A 17,317-nucleotide genomic window follows, 5' to 3' on the forward strand; every position below is an offset into this window, starting at 1 on the left:
TCTGTCATCCCCTTCTCCTGCCTTCAATCTTTCCCAGCATCAGGATCTTTTCTAATGAGTCAATTCTTGAGATGGTTGGATGGCATCACTGACTCCATGGACATGAGTTTAAGCAAGCTCTGGGAGTTGGTGATGGACAGGGAAGCCTGGCATGCTGCAGTCCATGGGGTCACAAAGAGTTGGACATGACTGAGTAACCAAGCTGAAATGTTGGGCTGCACCTTGCAGATCTGCAAGATTTGTCATTGCTAGCCTTGAGACTGAAGAAAGAGCACAGAGACAGCAACAGAGACATAACATGTTTATTAGATAGGGAACCTTACAAAAGGGAATCAGCAAAATTCCGGAGGAGTGACACCCCACCATGTATGGCCAATGGCAAGCAGTATATGCTAGCAACCTTCTACGCTGGGGAGAAGGAGGCTACTGTTACAGGGGGAATTGATGTCAGGTTGGTTCACATTTACCAGGCAAACCAGCAACTGGGGTAGGGGTCAGGAAGTTACTGATTAAGCCTTATAATTAAGAGGATTGAATAAGGGCCTGGTTAAGCAGGGGATGTACAGAGATCAAGGGAACAGCCATCTTGAATGACCTGACCTTTTAACTGCATTTCTTAATGTCTGAAAGCAAGACTGTTCTTTAATACCTGAAGATGTTAAAAGCATATGCCTCAGATGTTACAAGGAAGAAGTGAGATCTACCAGTGTTTAAAAGCATTGGTGGGATAAAAAGTCAAATTCAGCTAATTCAATAGACCAGTCAAGCAAGTAAAGAGATAATTATGAGAACTGTCTAAGTGTTGCTATCCAGGTGAATATGGGCTGTCATAGAGAAAACATGGGGGCAACTGAGTGAGTTTCAGTGGAACAGAAACTTCTTCCCAGAATTGGTGAGTTGAAATAACAAATAGGAGTTTGCCAGTAAAAAAAATGAAAGATTGGAGGGGAAGGGCAGCTGAGCAAAAGGAGAGGCAGGTACAAATTTCTAAAAGCAAGAGAAACAACGGCCCTTTTGAGAAATTACAATTAATTATGTTTTGAATATAGACTTTGATGGGGGAGAAGTGCAAGGTGATGAATCATATACTATAGTAAGGAGCTTTCATGTAATCCTGGAGTCTGTGGGAATCCATAAAGTAGCAATTTTAAGTTGGGAAGGAGTATTGTGAAAGATCATTCTAGCTGCTGTGTTCTGAGACACCTGGAGCTGCATTCAACGTGTTAAGGAGCTCTGACAATAATCAGGATGAAGGATGCTGATAGTTTAAACTAGAACTAAGGGAATGGCAATGAGAATGGAGAGAAGGTACCAGATATCAGAGCTCTTCAGGGAATATAATTTGAAAGACTTGGGGATGGGCTGAATGAAGGAGTAAGTAGAAGGAAGGGTTAAGGATGCATGTTCCCAGCGTGGACAACCAGAGTTATTCAATTGTTGGGGTACAGACATTGTAGTAATTGCCAAGGTAATTGGATTGTATGGGAAATTGAGAGTGAGTGTATACAGCTCTTTTTAAATAATTTGAAGGTTGTGAGGTGATAAGAAAAGAGAGTAGTTAGAGAGAGAAGGAAGCTGGGAGCATAAAGAATGCTGAGCGCCAAAGAAGTAATGCTTTTGAACTGTGATGTTAGAAAAGACTCTTGAGAGTCCCTTGGACTGCAAGGAAATCAAACCAGTCAATCCTCAAGGAAATCAGTCCTGAATATTCATTGGAAGGACTGATGCTGAAGCTGAAACTCCAATACTTTGGCCCCCTGATGTGAAGAACAGACTCACTGGAAAAGACACTGATGCTGAAGAAGGGGAAGGAAGAAGGAGAAGGGGGTGACAGAGGATGAGATGGTGGGATGGCATCACTGACTCAATGGTCATGAGTTTGAGCATGCTCTGGGAGTTGGTGATGAGCAGGGAGGCCTGGTGTGCTGCAGTCCATGGAGTTACAAAGAGTCAGACACGACTGAGTGACTGAAGTGAACTGATGTTTTGACCTAATACTACTACTTCTAAAATTTTATTTAAGGAACTGATTGAATAAAAGCATACGGCATATATGCAAAGATATTCATGGGAGCGTTATTTTTATTAATGAAAAGTAGAAAACAGGTGAAATGTCTAATGATGAGTACTAATAGTTATCATTTATCCATGCAATTATTAAAAATAATGATAAAGAGCTATAGTGATTGACAGGGAAAGATGACCATGGTATATTAAGTGGAAAAGCTGGTTAAAATAAAATAACTTATTTTCCCAGAGTTGAAATATATATGCCTAGAAAAACACTGAAATTAATTATTTCTTAGAGAAAATGTTTTCAACGGCATTTATTTTCTTCTCTAATTTTTTGGTATTGATGTATTTGTTTTACAGTTAACATTTTTTTACTGTTAACTGTTCATGAAACAATAAAACTGATGCCATTTTTGATCTACAAAATTTTTAAAAATTACCACTTAGGGAAATTTTCAGTTGCACTATTGCTTTGGGCTGAATCACAAAATAACAGTTTAATGTGCATCTTCTGGCTCTCCTATGTGCTGTGTGCTATAACATGTGGTTGCTAACCTACTGGCAGATAATATGGGGCTCTGGCTAGATGAATAATGAAGGTTTTCATCATTGCAGTATCTGGGTTAGACAGCAGTTTCAAGGAAGGCAAACCCAAGCTAAACCTGAGAAATTGTCAAGCCCGACCAAAACCCATATAAAAACTGCCTGGTGGTGTGTGGAAAGGTCCATGGTAGTTGACCTGCTGCTGATGTGACTTGTCTTCTCACCAAACATAGATGTGGCAACTACTGTTTATAAGCTGGACTTGCCTCAGCAATGGAAGAGATTTCATTTGGAGTTGGGAAGTCACTGACATAGATTATGGCTCTTGCCACCTCATTTTATAAACCCAGCTTGCTGCCAACTAAGTCTGCATCAATAGTCACAGTTTCCAGTCTCAGGCATTTCTCTTACTTTTGGTGTTATAATTTTGTAAAATAAATAACTAATATACTTTAATAATGTGCTGTCTTGGTTGAGCATGATATTTTGGAGGCTTTTCTGAAAATTCTTTCATTAGGTCATCAACATTCACACTTTTAGCAACTTCCTTTTGAATTAATATATTTCATAGTGACATCAATAACTTGACAAATACAAGATTGCAAACAATTTTTGTATGATTTAGCAACTTAGAAACTAAAATGATAAGGACAATGACCCCCTAATCTGCTTTATTGCAATATCCATTTTGGATGCTTTTATTTTACAATAATTTACTGACAAAGTTTACTGCCTAAGTGTCAGCAGTTCCTGTCATGATGCTTAGTCTGGGAAGTTATCATTTGTATAGATGATGTAAAGGTGGACAAGTAAACAGTTCCACTGAAAATCCTGGTGCTGCTCCCAAGTGAAACCCCGCCTCTCCTGTGCTTCCACCACCGCTGCTGCTTCTGCTATCATTGCCAACGTATTGGGCCCCAGTCTCCTGGCCCTGGATTCTTCTTTTGGGGGGGTCCCACAGCAGGTGTGGACACTGGACAGTCAAGCCAATTGATTGCTGCTTGCCATGCTCATGGACCTGAGCTCACACATACACACAAAGATATCTGGTGTATCTCCTCCACTCTTATACATGTTTCACTGCCTATTAGTTTCACTTAAAAAACACAAGTTCAAAGATCAAATTATTAAGAAGTTCATGATGACAGCAGAGCATTAAGCCAAGTATGTGGTTTTTTCAAAGACCTGTGTCCTCTGCAACTGGCCCTGTTCACAATGAAGACACATGCAGCCCAACAGAGAGGCAGTACCAAGGGATAAGGACCATGCTATAGATTAATTTTATCTGAATTTCATGTGAATGGAATCAATCTGTAATTTCAAAGTCACTTTTCAAATGTAAGCTAGCATTATTGAGGTATAATTTATATACAAGTAAAACCCATCCACTTAACAAAGGCATAGAATTAGGTAACTGACATCACTACAGTCCAGATATAGAACAGTTCTGTTACAACCCCTCCCCCTACCCCTGCAATGTCTCTCATGGAGATCAGAGTTGATAGAATAGAGATCTACTGTTTGGGAAAGATGAATTCAGATTAATGCAAGAATCCTCAGCATGATATGGAAATTAATTTGGGAGTTTAATAAAAAAAAATGGACAAACTAGTGAGATCTGGCCTACAGAAGGGGATATCTGTTAATGGTAAGAGGAAATTTGTAAAGAATTGGTCAAATATTTTTTAAAAATTTAAGGACATTGTATTTTGAATATTTTGACTATATAAGGATCTAGAGTTTTCTGAAATACTAGAGTTGCTTTTCATTCAGATTCAAATTAGGAGTATTGAATTTACTTCTGACTGTTACCTCTGAAATTACTTTTGTGTAATTGAAATAAAATAACATAAGGGGAGAGATGTCTGGACAAAACACATGAACACAGACACACACAAACAGCTAGCAGGCAGCATTTATGTGCCATAGCCTGAGGGAGGTGGGGATAACATCATAGAGGAAGTTTGTCATGGGTGCCCTTTTTGCTTTAAACTGGTGGAAGTCCTCCAGGTGTAACAGATTGATTTTCTGTCTTGATTAGATGAAATGCTCACAAGTGCATAGATTGGGTATTTGAAGGCATCACATAGTTTATTAATAACTTCTGAAGAAGAAGAAAAGAGAGAACGAACACAACTCTACAATATAAAAAAAAGTCAGTGTAGGAATTTATTTGGAGCACCAGCTTCAACACTTGATTGCTTAAAAGGCAGGTTGGCAAAGTAAGTCACAAATGTCCAGACCAATTTTTTTGCTATTACTCTATCATGTAGGCCAACTGAATGGGGCCCACATTTTACACAGCTGAACCTGAAAATTCTGGCTGTCCAGGCTGCGTGATTGGAGTGGGGCAAAACATTTCACATCAGTTCTCTGCAAATTCCCAGACTGAATATACCCAAGAAAAAGCTTTGTGTCTATGTGTACAGAAACCCATACTCCTGATCTGTTTTTAAAATAGTCATTCTGTAGATTTTTATAGAGTCTGAGGTGGTGTGTGAATAAAAATTAAATATGCATGTGTTTTTGTTATATGGACCAGAAACTTGATTAAATGATCATGGCTTTACTTACTAAACCATCATATTGTCCATCTATTTTTCTTCTCTGTGATGCTTAGATACTGGCTTGCTGAATTGTGAGAGGAAATTTTCAATGTAGGGAATGTTTGCTTCTAGATACACTGGGATTATCATGAGGGGCATAACTGCAGAAAAAAAGACACTGGGATTTGAGGGTTGGGAAGGCAGGGAAAGAATGCAATTAGAAGCAGAGTGAGTGCTGGATAAGTGTTCATGAGTGATGGCAAGCACAGACAAATAACCACTTCAGAAACATTTCTTAGATATTACCTTATAAAAGACTGAATTGAGGTAGGATATATAACATGTTAGTTTGATATTCAACTTCAAATGCACTTTATTTTTCTTTTAGGGCATACATAAATGTATGCACTATAGCTTCTAATTTGATTTCTGAAAATAACTGAGATACAACCTCCCAACCCCCCCCCCCTTTCCCTTTGTAATTCATGAGTACATGGCCTATGAATAATGCCTGGGGGCTCTTAGAATGAATTCATCAAGTAATGATATGTCAACCTTAACTTGTTTTTATGGCAGATTTTATAGAGAAGGAAAAAATAACTGTATTTATTAAACTGACAGTGACTAGAATTATCATTGACTGAGTTTCTTGAAATGCAAGCACTAGCACCACTCTAACACATGTGCCTTTTGTGTAGGATTCTTTTGTTATGATATGATAAGGGTTATATGTTTTTGTAAGTTATTTGGGTTAAATCCAGAGGGTGTGATGTAGCATTCAGCCTGGGTATGATCTCAGTCTAGGGACACTAAACACCAGGCCAAAGTAGGATTTATCATAGGGTCTAGTCTGCTCTTGAATGTTCTGGTAAACTCTGCTATTTAAGAAGAGTGGAAAGGAAATAGAAAAAGAGGGAATGAAGAAACCCATATATAATGAATACCTATCATGTTTGGTCAGTTGTCCTCAGAGTCAATGCAGTCAGTCCAACACTGAATAGATTGCCATGAGTGATAGTAAAACAAGAGAGTATCCCTGTGTGTCTAGGAGGCTTGGAAACACCCAAAGCAGCAATCACAGTTATCCAGCAGTCATCTCAAAGTGATAAAGGTACAATGTGATTGGATATTTTTGAGCAGAAATTATTTACATTGTATACCGTCTATTAGAGAGAGATTGGAGTGAACAGAAAGGAACATTTTTAAAAGGAAAGCAAGAGGCAAACATTGTTAGGGCACATGTAAGCACCATAGAAGTAGAACCTTGAAGATCACAAAGGCTTTTTTTTTTTTTAAGAGGAAAGGAGTTCTTGGCTAAGTGGCTGTGAACTGTACTGCATCCAGAGCAAGAGTTGCCCACAATGAATTTGGTACACATGAAAACGTGACACCCAGCTTCTTCAGGTCTACCTCCATGGCAGAGAGTAGCCACTCCATGGTCTTGGCCTTCTTGGGCAGGGCATGCTCAGTGATGTGTGAGACAGGAATCAAAAGCCTGCTATCTTGACCCAGTTGTGACAATGCAGATTGGTAGGACTTGTTCAAAACTCTGTATTCAATGGACTAGGGTTTTGCTAGGTCTGCTTCATAGTTTACCTTCTCCATTTAGCTTTCCCCCTTCCTTTCTCAAGTTTGATCTCTAACAAATGCAGACCATCCCGAATTGGCTCAGGATAACTTCCTGAGAACCCAACGTGCAACAGTCCGATTATATAATAATATCTCAGATTACTTTAGCGGAGAGACACAGCTTAGAATGTCTAAATATTCAAGATACATATTACATGAAACACTTCTCAGAGAATACCTTCATGCTCAAAAATTAATTTTCTACTGCCATGTTCAGTTCAGTTGCTCAGTCGTGTCTGACTCGTTGCGACCCCATAAACTGAAGCATGCCAGGCCTCCCTGTCCATCACCAACTCCAGGAGTTTACCCAAACTCATATCCATCGAGTCGGTGAGGCCATCCAACCATCTCATCCTTTGTTGTCCTCTTCTCCTCCTGTCCTCAATCTTTCCCAGCATCAGGGTCTTTTCAAATGAGTCAGCTCTTTGCATCAGTTGGCCAAAGTATTGGAGTTTCAGCTTAAATATCAGTCCTTCCAGTGAATACCCAGGACTGATCTCCTTTAGGATTGGACCTCCTTGCAGTCTAAGGGACTCTCAAGAGTCTTCTCCAACACCACAGTTCAAAAGCATCAATTCTTCAGCATTCAGCTTTCTTTATAGTCCAACTACACATCCGTACATGACCACTGGAAAAACCATAGCCTTGACTAGACTGTTGACAAAGTAATGTCTCTACTTTTTAATATGCTGTCTTAAACTACCATACAATTGCATTCATCTCACATGCTAGTAAAGTAATGCTCAAAATTCTCCAAGCCAGGCTTCAGCAATACATGAACCATGAACTCCCAGATGTTCAAGCTGGTTTTAGAAAAGGCAGAGGAACCAGAGATTAAATTGCCAACATCTGCTGGATCATGGAAAAAGCAAGAGAGTACCAGAAAAATATATATTTCTGCTTTGTTGACTGTGCGAAAGCCTTTGACTGTGTGGATCACAATAAACTGTGGAAAATTTGAAAGAGATGAATACCAGACCACCTGATCTGCCTCTTGAGAAACCTATATGCAGGTCAGGAAGCAACAGTTAGAATTGGACATGGAACAACAGACTGGTTCAATAGGAAAAGGAGTATGTCAAGGCTGTATATTGTCACCCTGCTTATTTAACTTCTATGCAGAGTACATCATGAGAAATGCTGGACTGGAAGAAGCACAAGCTGGAATCAAGATTGCCAGGAGAAATATCAATAACCTCAGATATGCAGATGACACCACCCTTCTGGCAGAAAGTGAAGAGGAGCTAAAAAGCCTCTTGATGAAAGTGAAGGAGGAGAGTGAAAAAGTTGGCTTAAAGCTCAACATTCAGAAAACTAAGATCATGGCATCTGATGCCATCACTTCATGGGAAATAGATGGGGAAACTGTGGAAACAGTGTCAGACTATTTTTTGGGGCTCCAAAATCACTGCATATGGTGACTGCAGCCATGAAATTAAAAGATGCTTACTCCTTGGAAGAAAAGCTATGACCAATCTAGACAGCATATTGAAAAGCAGAGACATTACTTTGCCAACAAAGGTCCATCTAGTCAAGGCTTTGGTTTTTCCAGTGGTCATGTATGGATGTGAGAGTTGGACTGTGAAGAAAACTGAGCACCGAAGAATTGATGCTTTTGAACCGCGGTGTTGGAGAATACTCTGGAGATCCAACCAGTCCATCCTAAAGGAGATCAGCCCTGGGTGTCCTTTGGAAGGAATGATGCTAAAGCTGAAACTCCAGTACTTTGGCCACCTCATGCGAAGAGTTGACTCATTGGAAAAGACTCTGATGCTGGGAGGGATTGGGAGCAGGAGGAGAAGGGGATGACTGAGGATGAAATGGCTGGATGGTATCACCGACTCAGTGGACGTGAGTTTGAGGGAACTCTGGGAGATGGTGATGGACAGGGAGGCCTGGCGTGCTGCGATACATGGGGTGGCAAAGAGTCGGACACGACTGAGTGAATGAACTGAACTGAACTGAACTGAGATTGGTCATAACTCTCCTTCCAAGGAGTAAGCGTCTTTTAATTTCATGTGGATTCCCTAAAAGGAAAGAATGTTTTTCCTTTTTAAGCATCAAGTTTATTTGACAGTTATATTTTTTATTATAAATGAGTAAATTAGCTTTCTGTTAAGCTGAATCTCTGAGAACATTATTAATATGAGTCTGTTCCTGGGACATGTTCTCAGTCTCAAAACACCCACAAAATCAGTGTCCTCAGCATATAGTATTCAAGACCAAAACCTGAGCATGGCAAGTCAGTGTTATGGTAGTGGACATCAGTTATTTTATCTCTCCAGAATCCTATCCTTTGAGGAACACTTCTGCCCTCCATTTTTTGAAATTCCTTTGACTCTCTCAAACATCACCATCACCGCCTGTGCTGCCACCACAACCACCACAGGGGTTCAGTTCAGTTCAGTCGCTCAGTTGTGTCTGACTTTGTGACCTCATGGACTGCAGCACACCAGGCCCCCCTGTCCATCACCAACTCCTGGAACTTGCTCAAACTCATGTCCATTGAGTCAGTGATGTCACCCAACCATCTCATCCTCTGCCATCCCCTTATCCTCCTGCCTTCAATCTTTCCCAGCATGAGGGTCTTTTCCAATGAGTCAGTTCTTCATATCAGGTGGCCAAAGTATTGGAGCTTCAGCTTCAGCATACGTCCTTCCAATGAATATTCAGGACTGATTTCCTTTAGAACTGACTGGTTTGAGTTCCTTGCTGTCCAAGGGATTCTCAAGAGTCTTCTCCAACACCACAGTTCAAAAGCATCAATTCTTTGGTACTCAGCCTTCTTTATGGTCCAACTCTCACATCCATACATGACTAGTGGAAAAACCACAGCTTTGACTAGATAGAACTTAGTCAGCAAAGTAATGTCTCTGTTTTTTAATATGCTATCTAGGTTGGTCATAACTTTTCATCCAAAAAGCAGGAGTCTTTTAATTTAAAGGCTGCATTCACCATCTCAGTGATTTTGGAGCCCAAGAAAGTAAAGCCTGTTACTATTTCCATTGTTTCCCCATCTACTTGCTATGAAGTGATCTGGTCAGATGTCATGATCTTTGTTTTTTAAATGTTAAGTTTTAAGTCAGCTTTTTCATTCTCCTCTTTCACTTTCATCAAGAGGCTCTTTAGTTCCTTTTTACTTTCTGCCATAAAGGTTGTGTCATCTGCATATCTGAGGTTATTGATATTTCTTCCAGCAATACTGATTCCAGCTTGTGTTTCATCCAGTCTGGTATTTCACAAGATGTACTCTGCATATAAGTCAAATAAACAGGATGATAATATACAGCCTTGACATACTCTTTTTCCCAATTTGGAACCAGTCCATTGTCCCATGTCTGGTTCTAACTGTTGCTTCTTGACCTGCATACAGATTTCTCAGGAAGCAGGTAAAGTGGTCTGGTGTTTCCATCTCTTTAAGAATTTTCCAGTTTGTTGTGATCTACACAGTCAAAAGCTTTATAGTCAATGAACCAGAAGTAGATGTTTCTCTGGAATTCTCTTGCTTTTTCTGTGATCCAATGGATGTTGGTGATTTGATCTCTGGTTCCTCTGACTTTTCTAAATCCAACTTGAACATCAAGAAGCTTTCAGTTCATGTATTGTTGAAGCCTAACTTGGAGAATTTTGAGAATTACTTTGCTAGCATGTGAGAAGAGTGAAACTGTGCAATAGCTGGAGCATTCTTTGGCATTGCCTTTCTTTGAGATTGGAATGAAAACTGACCTTTTCCAGTCCTGTGGCCACTGCTGAGTTTTCCAAATTAGCTGGCATATTGAGTGCAGCACTTTAATGGCATCATCTTTTAGGATTTGAAATAGCTCAGCTGGAATTCCATCACTTTCACTAGCTTTGTTTGTAGCGATGCTTCCTAAGACCCACTTGACTTCTCCTCCCAGATGGCTGGCTCTAGGTGAGTGATTACACCACTGTGGTTATCTGGGTCATTAACTTTTTTTGTGTGTGTGTAGTTCTTCTGTGTATTCTTGCCACCTCTTCTTAATATCTTCTGCTTCTGTAAGGTCCATACCATTTCTGTCTGTTGTGCCCATCTTTGCATGAAATGTTCCCTTGGTATCTCTACTTTTCTTGAAGAGATCTCTAGTCTTTCCCATTCTATTATTTTCTTCTATTTCTTTGCATTGTTCTTAGCAAGTCTTTCTTATATCTCCTTACTATCCTTTGGAACTCTGCATTCAGATGGATATGTTTCTCCTTTTCTCCATTGCCTTTCACTTCTTTTCTCAGCTATTTGTAAGGCCTCTTCAGACAACCATCTTGCCTTTTTGCATTTCTTCTTCTTGGGCATGGTTTTGATCAGTGCCTCCTGTACAGGGGTGGACCTGCACTTCTAGCTTGACTGATGAAGTTCCTTCTTCTGGAAATTTGAATCGCCAGGGAAGCTGTGCACAGAGCAGAAGGTACCGGGAGCTGAGTCATATGATGGCAATGCTCAAGAGATTGTCCTTGAATTTCTAGTGCTACATTTCCTAAAACTGTCCTAGTTTGTATACTCTCAAGCTTTCTTTGTTCAGTTCTCCATTCCATTTGTAAATGACTCCAGCAATCATCTATCAAATGCCTTTTACTGTATCATGCTTGTCAATGTACTAGCCACATCTAAGAAAGCAGAAACTACTTAAGTGTTCTGGAATCAGATGCTTGTGGCCATTCAGTCGCTAAGTCATATCCGACTCTTTGTGACCCTGTGGACTGTAGCACAGCAGGATCCTCTGTCTTCCACTACCTTTCAGAGTTTGCTCAAATTCATGTCCATTGAGTCAGCGATTCTATCTAATCATCTCATCCTCTGCCACCTCCTTCTCCTTTTGTCTTCAATCTCTCCTAGTATCAGGGTCTTTTCCAGAGTCGGCTCTTTGCATCAGGTGGCCAAAGTATTGGAGCTTCACCTTCAGCATCAGTCCTTCCAATGAATATTCAGGGTTGATTTCCTTTAGGACTGACTGGTTTGATCTCCTTGCTGTCAAGTACTCTCAAGAGTCTTCCCCAGCACCACAATTAGAAAACATCAATTCTTCAGCACTCAGCCTTTTTATGGACCAATACTCACATGCATACATGACTACTGAAAAGACCATAGCTTTGACTATACGGACCTTTGTTGGCAAAATGATTTCTTGGCTTTTAAATATGCTCTTGAGATTTGTCATAGTTTTCCTTCCAAGGAGTAAGTATCTTTTAATTTAATTTCATGGCTGCAGTCACCATCCACAGTGATTTTGGAACGCAAGAAAATAAAATCTGTTGCTGTTTCCACTTTTCCCCCTTCTATTTGCAATGAAGTGATGGGACCAGATGCCATGATCTTAGTTTTTTTGAATGTTGAGTTTTAAGCCAGCTCTTTCACTCTCTTCTTTCGCCTCGTCAAGAGGCTCTTTAGTTCCACTTCACTTTCTGCCATTAGAGTGGTATCATCTGCATACCTGAGGTTGTTGATATTTCTCCTGCAATCTTTATTCCAGCTTGTGCTTCATCCAGCCTTGCATTTCACATGATGTATTCTGCATATAAGTTAAGTAAGCAGGGTGACAATATATGGCCTTGTTAAAAAGTGAGCGATCTGTGAAGACAACCATAAACTAGGAAACAGTCCAGAGATTAACTATAGTAAGCAGTTACTCTCACCCTTAGGCTGGAGGGACCACAGTTCTTATCAGAGCCCAGGGGCCTGAATTACCTGGAAGAAACTAATACCATAGTAGATCTGTTTAACATGAACTAGAGCAGTGAAGGATACCCAGCTGCACTAGGAGAGGCTATTGGATACAGAGAGGAAGGGGAGAAATATCCTGGCTTTTCATTTCCTGCTCCCCTCCTAACTCCTACCGGTACTTTCCATTTGCCAAAGCCAGCTGACTTGGAGCCTAGGAGGTGAAGCCTAGGAGGTTATCCCAACCACGATACTGAGCCCAGGGCCATTACTGTCAGGATACCCTTTAGTCACCTCCATGAGAAACCTCCAGCTGATACAGCCACCTGGTGAACCTTCAAGAGAAGACGAGCTATATTCTTTAGCTGGCCATTTAGACATGAATTATGCATCTTATTGGAATGCTAATTATATAAACCAAGGACTGTTTGCATTCTTTATTATAAAGCATTTCTGAATATCCAGTATAAACCCACTTAGCTCCAGGGAATTGGCATTAAGAGGGATTGATTTTAAATCACATCCATTTAAGACTTTGCATATACTGCCCAATAAAAGTGAATTTAATAAAGGTGAATTTATTCTGTTAATAATTTCAAACTGAACATACATGTTCCATGTAAAAAAGGCATACAAGACCTGTTAATTGAGTTTCAGAAATGGAGAATGAAGAACCAACTGTCAAAACCTCAAGGAGTACATTTATTTGTGGTGTTTTGTAGGGGAAAAAAATAAAGCTGAAAAGTTACTGAATAAACATTCATTTTTCTAATAGTATGTTTGAAAAATGTCAATTACTCTGCACAGATCCCTCTAGAAAATGGAATGAATTGGATTTCTGTTTTCATTGTTGTTTTACCTCTAATGCATGCTTCCTTTGTGCTTCATGAAAAGAGACTGTCTCACTATAGGGCATGTGTTCATTTATTTTTATAAATATCCAGCAGAGAAATTATACTTTTTATGGCAAAAATATTTTTAGCTGGTGTTCCAAAGCAAGCTGCTTGTATGGTTTTTTCCCTGGCATGTTGGCATAATAACTATATAACTTTTTAAAATTGCTGAGGCTAATAGATTTCCAATTTCATTTTGGCCTATGGAAAATTACAAAAGACAATAGATACTTTTAAAAGAAAAGCAAGTCTAACCCCCAGGTTTGATTTGTGGAAAAAACAATTAAAATAAATCTTTTAACAGTAACAGGGACTTAAAATATGCTATAAAGGAAATTTGGCTCAAACATTAACTTTGATTCAAAGCTATCTCTTAAAGAGTAAATAATTTAAGGATACTATGGCATAATGCCACACTCCACTGAGAACTAAATAAACATGATTTTCTACTAAAAATTTATAAAAAGTGATAAGATTTAGCTTGGATCAAATGATCAAAATTACCTAATGGTAAACCCAACCAAAATGGTGGTGATTTAATTTAGTGCACCTAAGACATCCAAATAGTCAGTGACTTCCATGTACCTCTGGTTTCCAGCTTTACCAAAAGAAAACCTGAGAAGAATTTAAAGTTTCAGAGATTTATAACTGTTCCAGTTTCCAAATATAGGATTATTGGAAAGGAAACAAAGGTTTGCATAAGATTAGGACTTTTCTTGAAGGTTGTGGAGATACTTGTACTGCAAATAAAGTTAGAAAAGTTGCAAATTTGAAAAAAAGATCTCTTATGACTAAATTAAGATGTCAAAGTATCCTAGTAGTTTATCAAGTCAGTCACAATGGTTCATTTTCCAAAGTAATGGACTGCAAGAAATGAGTTTCAAGAAAGTAAAGATACTGAGATATATCCCAAACCTGCTCTCGTCTCTTACAACATTGCTGTTATTCATTTCACTTATCCATATCTTATAATCACTCAGTACATTTTTCCCCTAATATTACTTCAGAGAATTACCTATTAGATCAACTAAGAATAGGAAAAATAAATCATGCTATTTTACCTTCACTTATTCCTTCTCCAATGTTCTTTCTTTCTTTAGTAAATCCAAGTTTTTGACTCATACCATATTCAGCTTTCTGAAGAACTTCTTTTAATATTTCTTGCAATGTAGGTGATTTGGCAATAAATTCCTAAATAACTTTGTCTGAGAAAGTATTTGTTTCTCTTTTGCTTTTGAAAGATAATTTTACTGGATGTGGACTTATACAAGGGTTATTTTTTTTTTCTTTCAATACTTTAAATATTTTATTTCACTCTTTTTTTTGCTTGCATAGTTTCTGAGAAAAAGTCCCATGTAATTCTTATACTTGTTCCTCTGTATGTAAGGTGTTTTCCTCCTTTGGCTTCTTTAAATATTTTTAATTTTTCTGAAGTTTAAATATGATATGCATAGAAGGAGTTTTTAAAATTTATTGACAGTAAAATTTTAATGAATCCCTTGTAGAATTTTGTTTTAAACTCTTGAAAAATTTTCACTTATATTATTTGTTGCTAACATTCAAAATCTGGCATGAATTTTAATTATCCCCAGGTGTAGATAAGCATTTTAGAAAATCATTAACTTATTTTATGTTATTTCATTATATTATCATATGCTGAGTATAGAGGAAAAGTATCAGTAGTTTGTTTTATTAATCATGGCAATTAATTTTTTGTTATTTTAATTTTTATTTATATTGGGGTATAGTTGATTTACAATGTTGTGTTAGCCTCAGGTGTACAACAAAGTGATTCAATTATACAAACACATATATCCACTATTTTTCAGATTCTTTTCCCATATAGGTTATTGCAGAATACTGAGTAGAGATCCCTATGCCATACAGTAGCTCTTTGTTGATTATTTATTTTACATGTGATAGTGTGTATATGTTCATCCCAAGCTCCTTATTTCCCCCAGCTTTTCACTTTTGATAACCATAAGCTTGTTTTCAAAGTCAGTGTGTCTGTTTCTATTTTGCAAGTAAGTTCATTTGTATCATTTTTTAGATTCCATATATAAATTTATACCATATAATATTTGTCTTTTTATTTTTATTTATTTATTTGAAGGCTAATTACTTTACAGTATTGTAGTGGTTTTTGCCATACATTGACATGCATCAGCCATGAGTGTACATGTTTTCCTCATCCTGAACCTCCCTCCTACCTTCCTCCCCATCCCATCCCTCAGGGTCATCTCAGTGCACCAGCCCTAAGCACCCTGTCTCATGCACTGAACCTGGACTAGCAATCTATTTCACATATGATAATATACGTTTCAATGCTATTATCTCAAATCATCCCACCCTCACCTTCTCCCATAGAGTCAAAAAATCTGTTTTTTACATCTGTGTCTCTTGCTGTCTCGCATATAAGGTCATCATTACCATCTTTCTAAATTCCATATATGTGCATTAATATACTGTATTGGTGTTTTTCTTTCTGGCTTACTTCATTCTGTATAGTAGGCTTCAGTGTCATCCACCTCATTAGAACTGTTTCGAGTGCATTCTTTTTAATAGCTGAGTAATATTCCATTGTGTATATGTACCACAGCTTTCTTATCCATTCATCTGCTGATGGACATCTAGGTTGCTTCCATGTCTTAGCTATTGTAAACAGTGCTGCAATGAACATTGGAGTACATGTGTCTTTCAATTCTGGTTTCCTTGGTGCGTATGCCCAGCAGTGGGATTGCTGGGTTGTATGGCACTTCTATTTGCAGTTTTTAAGGAATCTCCACACTGTTCTCCATAGTGGCTGTACCAGATTGCATTCCCACCAACAGTGTAAGAGGGTTCCCTTTTCTCCGCATACTCTCCAGCATTTATTGTTTGTAGACTTTTTGATAGAAGCCATTCTGACCGGTGTGAGATGGTACATAATTGTGGTTTTGACTTGCATTTCTCTGATAATGAGTGATGTTTAGCATCTTTTCATGTTTGCTAGCCATGTGTATGTCTTCTTTGGAGAAGTGTTGGTTTAGTTCTTTGGCCCATTTTTTGATTGGGTCATTTATTTTTCTGGAATTGAGCTGCATGAGGTGCTTGTATATTTTTGAGATTAATTATTTGTCAGTTGCTTCATTTGCTACTATTTTCTCTCATTTTGAAGGCTGTCTTTTCATCCTGCTTAGTTTCCTTCATTGCACAAAAGCTCTTAAGTTTAATTAGATCCCATTTGTTTATTTTTGTTTTTATTTCCATTACTCTGGCAGGTGGGTCATAGAGAATCCTGCTGTGATTTATGTCAGAGTGTGTTTTGTCTACGTTTTCCTCTAGGAGTTTTATAGTTTCTAGTCTTACGTTTAGATCTTTAATCCATTTTGAGTTTATTTTTGTGTGTGGTGTTAGAAAGTGATCTAGTTTCATTCTTTTACAAGTGGTTGACCAATTTTCCTAACACCACTTGCTAAAGAGATTGTCTTTTCTCCATTGTATATTTTTGCCTCCTTTGTCAAAGATAAAGTGTCCATAGGTGTGTGGATTTATCTCTGGGCTTTCTATATTGTTTCATTGATCTATATTTCTGTCTTTGTGCCAGTACCATACTGTCTTGATGACTGTAGCTTTGTAGTTTAGTCTGAAGTCAGGCAGGTTGATTCTTCCAGTTCCATTCTTCTTTCTCAAGATTGTTTGGCTTTTTGAGGTGTATTTCCATACAAATAGTAAAATTATTTGTTCTAGTTCTCTGAAAAATACCGTTGGTAGCTTGATAGGGATTGCATTGAATCTATAGATTGCTTTGGGTGGTATACTTGTTTTCACTATATTGATTCTGCCAATCCATGATCATGGTATATTTCTCCATCTATTTGTGTCCTCTTTGATTTCTATCATCAGTGTTTTATAGTTTTCTATAGCTAGGTCTTTTGTTTCCTTAGGTAGATTTATTCCTAAGTGTTTTATTCTTTTCATTGCAATGGTGAATGGAATTGTTTCCTTAATTTCTCTTTCTGTTTTCTCATTGTTAGTGTATA

The sequence above is a fragment of the Oryx dammah genome, unplaced genomic scaffold (genome assembly GCF_014754425.2).
Source record: "Oryx dammah isolate SB20612 unplaced genomic scaffold, SCBI_Odam_1.1 HiC_scaffold_2, whole genome shotgun sequence".
Taxonomy (NCBI): Eukaryota; Metazoa; Chordata; class Mammalia; order Artiodactyla; family Bovidae; genus Oryx; species Oryx dammah.